This window comes from Anopheles moucheti, assembly GCF_943734755.1.
Source record: "Anopheles moucheti chromosome X unlocalized genomic scaffold, idAnoMoucSN_F20_07 X_unloc_9, whole genome shotgun sequence".
Classification (NCBI taxonomy): Eukaryota; Metazoa; Arthropoda; class Insecta; order Diptera; family Culicidae; genus Anopheles; species Anopheles moucheti.
The window spans coordinates 347501-355000 of record NW_026453603.1 but is presented as its reverse complement, the minus strand read 5'-3'; positions in this window follow the sequence as shown (position 1 = coordinate 355000).

Sequence of the window (7500 nt, the reverse complement as noted above, 5' to 3'; positions counted from 1 at the left end):
CCCCCCCTTGCGTGTGTTATTGAACGAAACGGTTTTTGTGACATATTGTGCGAAAGAGTGAAGATATCGGAAAAGTGATAGTGACACTTTGTGGGCCTCACCAGGCCACACCTTTTGGTGAAGAAACATTGGCCGAGTTGATGGAGTTCGCGGAACGGCAGGTGTTTTTGTGGTGAAATTTCACACCTGTATAACTCCGAACATTGCGGATCGATTCGGCTGGAAGGTGTCTTAAAAGTTGCGCTCTACAGTAAAGGACAAGTGTTGAAAATTTCGTGGAAATCGGACAAAAACTCAGGGAGTTATTCGCGGACAAAGAAAACCACGTGCTCGTCGAAAATGGCGGCGTGTGTGTGAAAAAGAGCGAGGAAAAAAACTTCCGGACGAATCACCCCCCTGCTGGAGCGCTAGCGCTCCCGGAGGGGCACTCCCGGACGAAATTTCACCGCTCTTTACGTGTGTGTGAGATTTGTGTGTGTGTGACATTTTCGGCCCAATACCATCGTGTGGGGTGTCTAACGACGCGTCTCGGAAAGAGGAGTGGGGGAAACGCGGTTTCCCCCCCCTAGCACCACCCACCCGCCACCCAGCCCCGGAAAACCCCCGCGAAAAGTGGTTTTCCGCGTTTTTCCCGGCCAAGGAGCGGAGGTAGAGCTCCCGGGTGTTCAGAGAAAAGTTTCGGCGGGAAAAACTACATCTAATTCCATCGCCGGAAAAGCGATTTTTCCGACATCCGGGGAGATACGGCCGGAAAAGTGTTTTTCGTCAGTGGACAATTTTCGGCCTGATACCGGCGTGTGGGGTGTCAATCGACGCGGATTGACGAGGGGAGTCGGGATAACACCCTCCCATCACGATACTGCCCACCCCCACCCACCTAGAGCGGAAAAACCACCTACCGAAGTGGTTTTTGGCGATTTTCCCGGCCAAGGAGTCGGGCTAAAGCTTCCGGGTGTTCGGACAAAAGTTTCGGCGGGAAAAACTACATCTAATTCCATCGCCGGAAAAGTGATTTTCGCAACATCCAGAGAGATACGGGCGGAAAAGCGTTTTTCCAAAGAAGAAAATTTTCGCTCTGATACCGTCGTGCGGGGTATCAAACGACGAGTTTTCAAGAGGGGAGTCGGGAAAATACCCCCCCACCACCATACCACCCACCCCCACCCCCCTAGAGCGGAAAAACCACCCAGGAAGCGGTTTTTCGCGATTTTTCCGAGGAAAACTTCATCGCCACCCAGGCAAGTGGGGTATCAGAAGAAGCGGCTCGGCGGGACGAGTCCATCGCGCACCCCCCCGTTCTTCTACCATCTTCCCTCACCTCGCCCGGGCGGAAAAACCTCGCCGTCGATCCTCGTGGCAGTCCGCTGCTGGCGTCCCTCCTCGAGGGGGAGTAAAACCAGTTTAAAGCGCGGACTCTTCCTTCCTTCTGGCGATGATGTCCGCCAGTCGGAATTTACGATCACGGTCGGGATCGACCGATAGCCGAGCACCGGTGGGCTCGAAACCGGTAGTGATGCTCAGCAGAGTGCCGGAAGGGCAGACCGCAGCCACGAGCGGTGTTGCTCGCACGAGTGGCGTTGGCACGGCCACGGCTGCGAAAGGAGCCACGATGGAGAGGCTCATCGAGCGTCTGGAGGACGAGCTATCCCTCCTCCGTGTTCAGCTGACGGAGCAAGCTGAGCAATACCGGAAAGACCTCGCGGCGATGCAGGAGTGCCATCGCCAGGAGGTGCTCCATCTGCGAGAGGAGAACCGTAAGGAGCGGGAGATGGTCTCTGGGCTCCTTACGCAACTGGTTGTTGCGCAGTCGCAGCAGCAACAGCAGCAGCAGCAGCAGCTGGCACAACAGCGAGAGGGTGCGGTGACGGCTACGGTGGTGCCGTCTCCGGACCAGGAAGGCGGCTCCTGGGCCGAGGTGGTGCGCCGTAAGTCGGCACGCCAGCAGCCGGCTCAGCAGCATCAGCAGCAGTGGCCGCAGCTCCCGCAACGGCAGCAGCCGCAGCGGCAACAGCAGCAACGTCCGCAGCAACATCAGAGCGGACAGCGTTCGGCTGGGCAGCCCCAGCAACAACAACAACAGTGGCATTTGCAGGGCCAGTTGCTGCGAAAGCAGAGTAAGCAGCAGCCACGCACGATGCCAGCTGCAGTGAAGAAGTCGCGGAAGCGGCCCGACACCATCGAGGTGATGCCAGCGGAGGGCGTCAGCTACCTCGACATGTATAGGGCGATTCGTACGAGCTCGCATCTCGACGGCATGCAGGAGAAGATCGGCGTCGGCAAGCGAACGCCGAAAGACACCTTGCGGCTGCCGCTGAGCCGTGATGCCGACAGCGCCGAGCTGTGCCAGCGTATCCGGCAAGCCATCGGAGACAAGGGTGCGGCGTCCGTGCGTACGGAGATGTCGATGGTGCTCATAACAAACATCGACTCCTTGGCGAGCGAGGACCAGCTGCGTCGGGCGGTGTTGACGGCTCTCGGCAAGGAGCATTCCGAGGCCACCTTCGACATGTGGGAGCGGCGAGACGGCACGAAGCGTGCTCGCGTTCGTCTGCCCCGGTCGGATGCGGAGCATCTGGCTGGGAAGCGCCTGCTCCTAGGACACACCTCCTGTTGGGTGTGGGAGGTCCCGAAAGCGTCGCTGGAGGAGAAGCGGTGCTTCCGATGTTTGGAGCGCGGCCACTTCGCCGGGCAGTGCTCGGGAGAGGACCGCAGCAAAGCGTGTATCCGGTGTGGCGCGGAAGGCCACAAGGCAGCGAGCTGCACTGGCGAGGCTCGCTGTTTGAAGTGTGGCGGCCCGCACTCGATTGCCGCAGCTTCGTGCAAAGCTGCAGCCACACGATGATGATAGAAGTGCTCCAGATAAATATCGGTAAGAGCAGGAGCGCTCAGGATCTTGCGCTCCAGCGGATGAGGGAGGAGGGAGCAGACGTGATGCTCATCACGGAGCTCTATGCTGTGCCGGCCAACAATGGGAACTGGGCATCCGACGACGCACTGAAGGCCGCGATCGTCACCAGTGGCCAACGGTTTCCCATACAGCGGGTGAGGAGCGTGCAGCATCCGGGCATCGTAGCTGCCGAGGTGGCGGGCATCGTTGTCATCTGCTGCTATATTCCGCCATCGATCGGCCTCCCGGAGTTCGAGCAGCAGATGGACCGGCTGGAGGTACTTGCGCGAGGCCACCCTTGCGTGCTGATAGCTGGTGACTTCAACGCGTGGCATGGGGCCTGGGGGAGCGAGCGGGCCAACCTTAAGGGTGAGGCGCTCCTTCAGACGGTTACCAGCCTAGGATTGGAGGTCCTCAACCGCGGCACGGAGCCGACATTCCTGGGGAACGGTGTGGCTCGGCCCAGCAGAGTGGACGTCGCCTTCGCGAGTCCAACGCTCTGCCGATCGGATGGAGCAGCGGAGGACATCAGCTCCTGGCGGACGATAGACCGCTACTCCTATAGCGACCACCGCTATATTCGGTTTGCGGTCGGGCAACAGCATCGTACAGGTCAGCGGCCCGGACGGGGCATTCATCAGCAGGAAGGTGTCGAAGTACGGGAGGCGGGTACTCGCTGGCGAACTCGCCAGTTTTGCCCCCGTACTTTCGAGCTGGCACTTGAGGCGACCCGTTTTGCCGATCGGGTGACCGATGCGGCAAGCCTGGGGATGGTGCTTACGGAGGCCTGCGACGCTACCATGGCGAGGATTGGGCAGTCGCAGCAGCAGAGGAGGAACTGCAACACATATTGGTGGACTCCGGATATCGAGGAGCTGACCGAGCGCTGCCGGTTGGCTCGGGAGCGACAGTTATTGGCCCTCGACGAGACGTCCGCCGAACTGGCTTCAGAGGAACATCAGGAGGCGCGTGCTGCCTTAAGGGTGGCAATTAAGGCCAGCAAGCAGCGCCAGTTCGATGAGTGGCTGCAGGCCCTGGCTGCAGATGAGACGGGACAGTGGTTCCGGCAAGTGCTTCTTCGGTTTCGGGGCAGCTGGACGGCGCGTGAACGCGATCCAGCGGTGTTGCAGCGGATCGTCGAGGAGCTGTTTCCGGAGCATCCCCCGGTCGAGTGGCCGGACGTCACGCCTTCGGAAGGGGACACTCCGGTCCGTCCGATCAGCTGCGCGGAGCTCCAGGCGATAGCGAGCGAGCTGCATCCGCGGAAGGCGCCTGGCCTCGATGGAGTACCGAACGCTGCGGTAACGGCTGCCATCCGGAAGTATCCGGAGCCATTCGCTGGTGTCTACCAGCGCTGCTTGGACACCGGCGAAATACCACGCGAATGGAAAAGGCAGAAGCTGGTGCTGTTGCCTAAGCCGGGTAAGCCGCCGGGCGAAGCCTCGTCCTGCCGCCCGATCTGCTTGATCGACAATCCGGCGAAGGTCTTCGAGAGGACTACGCTGGACAGACTCAACGAGCACCTGGAGGATCCGGAGGCACCTCGGCTGGCCGAGAACCAGTTCGGTTTCCGGAAGCAGCGGAGCACCCTGCAGGCGATCCAGCTGGTGGTGGAAGCAGGCGAGCGCGCGATGTCCTACGGACGGACTAACAACCGGGATAAGCGCTGTCTGCTGGTTGTGGCGTTGGACGTCAGAAACGCCTTTAACACCGCCAGCTGGCAGGCGATAGCGATGGCCCTGCGTGAGAAGGAGGTTCCAGCGCAGCTGCAACTCCTTCTCCGCGACTACTTTACCGACAGGGAGCTGGTGTACGACACCCACGACGGCCCGGTGTCACGTCGGGTGACGGCAGGCGTTCCACAGGGGTCAATCCTTGGCCCGACTCTGTGGAACGTTATGTACGACGGCGTTCTGCGGATCCAGCTCCCTGAAGGGGCCACCATCGTCGGCTTTGCCGATGACATCGCCATCCTGGCCGAGGGCTGCACACCCGAGGAGTCGGCGACGGTCGCGGAGGCTGCGATCGACGCGGTGATGGGGTGGCTCGAGGCACGTCACCTTAGTCTCGCCCCCCACAAAACCGAGGTGGTTCTGATATCGAGTCTGCGTCGAGGACGTTTGGAAATTCCTGTGCGCGTCGGCGAAGTGGTCTGCACGTCAAAGCGATCGATACGCTACCTGGGGGTACAACTCCACGAGAAACTCTCGTGGAAACCGCACGTGGAAGCGGCCGCGGACAAGGCCCTCCGTGCGGTGGCGGTGGTTACCTCGGTGATGAGGAACCACAGCGGCCCCCAGGTGGCCAAGCGGCGGTTGCTGGCAGGAGTCGCTGAGTCGGTGATCCGGTACGCCTCGCCCATCTGGGCTAAGGCGACAGATATGCAGTGGTGCCGAAGACGACTGGCCCAGGTCCAGAAGCCACTGGCACGTGGGGTATCGAGTTCGTTCCGCTCGGTATCCTACGAGGTGTCAGTGGTGATGGCTGGTTTGGTGCCGTACTGGCTGGTCGTCAACGAGGACGCAAGGTGCCATAGCAGGCTGCTGGTCGAGCCTGGCGCCAACAGGAAGGAGGTACGAGCGGCGGAGCGAGCAGCCACGATGCTGCAATGGCAGGACGCCTGGGACCGTGCGGCGGCAACACCATCGGCCAGCCGCTACTTGACGTGGGCGCACGGGATGATTCCCGACCTGCACCGGTGGACGGGACGAAAGCACGGGAAGGTGGACTTCCACCTTTCGCAGGTGCTCTCCGGACACGGATTCTTCCGGGAGTACCTGCACGTCTGCGGCTTCGCTTCGTCTCCGGAGTGTCCACGGTGCGTGGGGTCGGTCGAGTCGGTGGCCCACGTCTTGTTCGAGTGCCCCGTGTTTGAGGAGATCCGACGTGAGCTGCTGGGCTGGGGGACACCCGAGTCGGTCCAGCTTAACAACATCGCAGAGAAGCTGCTGGAGAGTGCGGAGTGGTGGGACCGCATTCAGAAAGCAGCAAAGACCATCACCACAGTGCTTCAACAGCTGTGGCGCGATGAGGAAGCGCTCACCAATGGTCGAACGGAAGCGGCTTTCGCCGAGGACGAGGAAGTGGTCCTCGAAAGTGTGGCCGCACTCTTCGGTGAGGAGATGGACGACGTCATCATCGAAGACATCACGCGGCGCGTGAACGAGTCGCGAGCAGCGCGTCAGCGATCTGCCCGCAACCGACGGCTTCGCGGCAGAGCGGAGGATCGGGCGCGAGTGCGACTGGCTGCGGACGTCGCAGCAGCACTGGCCGCCCGAGATGACGAGATACTGCGGACGGCAGTAGAGGCGGAGCGAGCGGGCCTAGCTCCTCCTCCCATACCTAGGCGTAGCAGAGGGGGACCACCTTCCCCTGAAACGGTTAGAATTCGCCATGAGCGGCGTCTATTCATGCAGCGCGCATGGCGAGCTCGGGTCCAGGCTGAGGGACCCTCGACGACGCGCCGCCGTCGGACCGCGCCTACGGAGGCGGACCTGATAAGGTCTCGGCGGAACAGACGCGAAAACGAAAGGCGCCGTCGTGCTTTGGCTGCAGGCCGACGATGGACACCCGCGGAGGAGGCTGCCGCCAGCGAGGCGGAATGGTCAGATCGATAGATGTCGGGTTGACTTCTTGAGATCTCCGAGAGGGGAAAGAATGAGTGAGTCACGCGGACTAAGCAAGCGTACGCCTTTAATATGCGGTTAAGATACGATTCAATTTAATAAAGAAATAGGGAAGAGACATCCGAAAGGGTTCGTAATGACGCATGACAAATCCCTGGCGGGCGACGTCGTGCGTCAAGAGCGTGGGTTTATGCTATTGTTTGTTAGAACATAATGTTTATGAACAATAAAACCTGCATTTGTTAAAAAAAAAAAAAAAACGAAGTGGAGCTTGCGGCTTAATTTGACTCAACACGGGAAAATTTACCAGGTCCGAACTTATCGAGGTAAGACAGATTGAGAGCTCTTTCTCAAATTTAAGGGTAGTGGTGCATGGCCGTTCTTAGTTCGTGGAATGATTTGTCTGGTTAATTCCGATAACGAACGCGACTCAAACAAGCTAACTAGAACGCTGTCAGCAGTGCACCTCCGGGCGCACCTGACGTCAAGGCCGGCGGCCCCTTCACGGGCGGTCGTCGGCCACGTTTGCCCTGCTTAGCGGGACAACTTGTGTTTAGCAAGGTGAGAATGAGCGATAACAGGTCCGTGATGCCCTTAGATGTTCTGGGCTGCACGCGTGCTACAATGTGAGCAGCAGCGTGTTCTCGCCAATTGGCGCCCCCATTCCGAGAGGAACGGGAAATCACCCAAATGCTCATTTAGTTGGGATTGGGGACTGCAACGGTCCCCATGAACCTGGAATTTCTAGTAAGTGCTAGTCATTAGCTAGCGCTGATTACGTCCCTGCCCTTTGTACACACCGCCCGTCGCTACTACCGATGGATTATTTAGTGAGGTCTCTGGAGGCACACCTTCCGCGGTTCCTTCGTGAGCTGCAGCTGGCATGGCCGAAGTTGACCGAACTTGATGATTTAGAGGAAGTAAAAGTCGTAACAAGGTTTCCGTAGGTGAACCTGCGGAAGGATCATTACCGATCAATACATATAT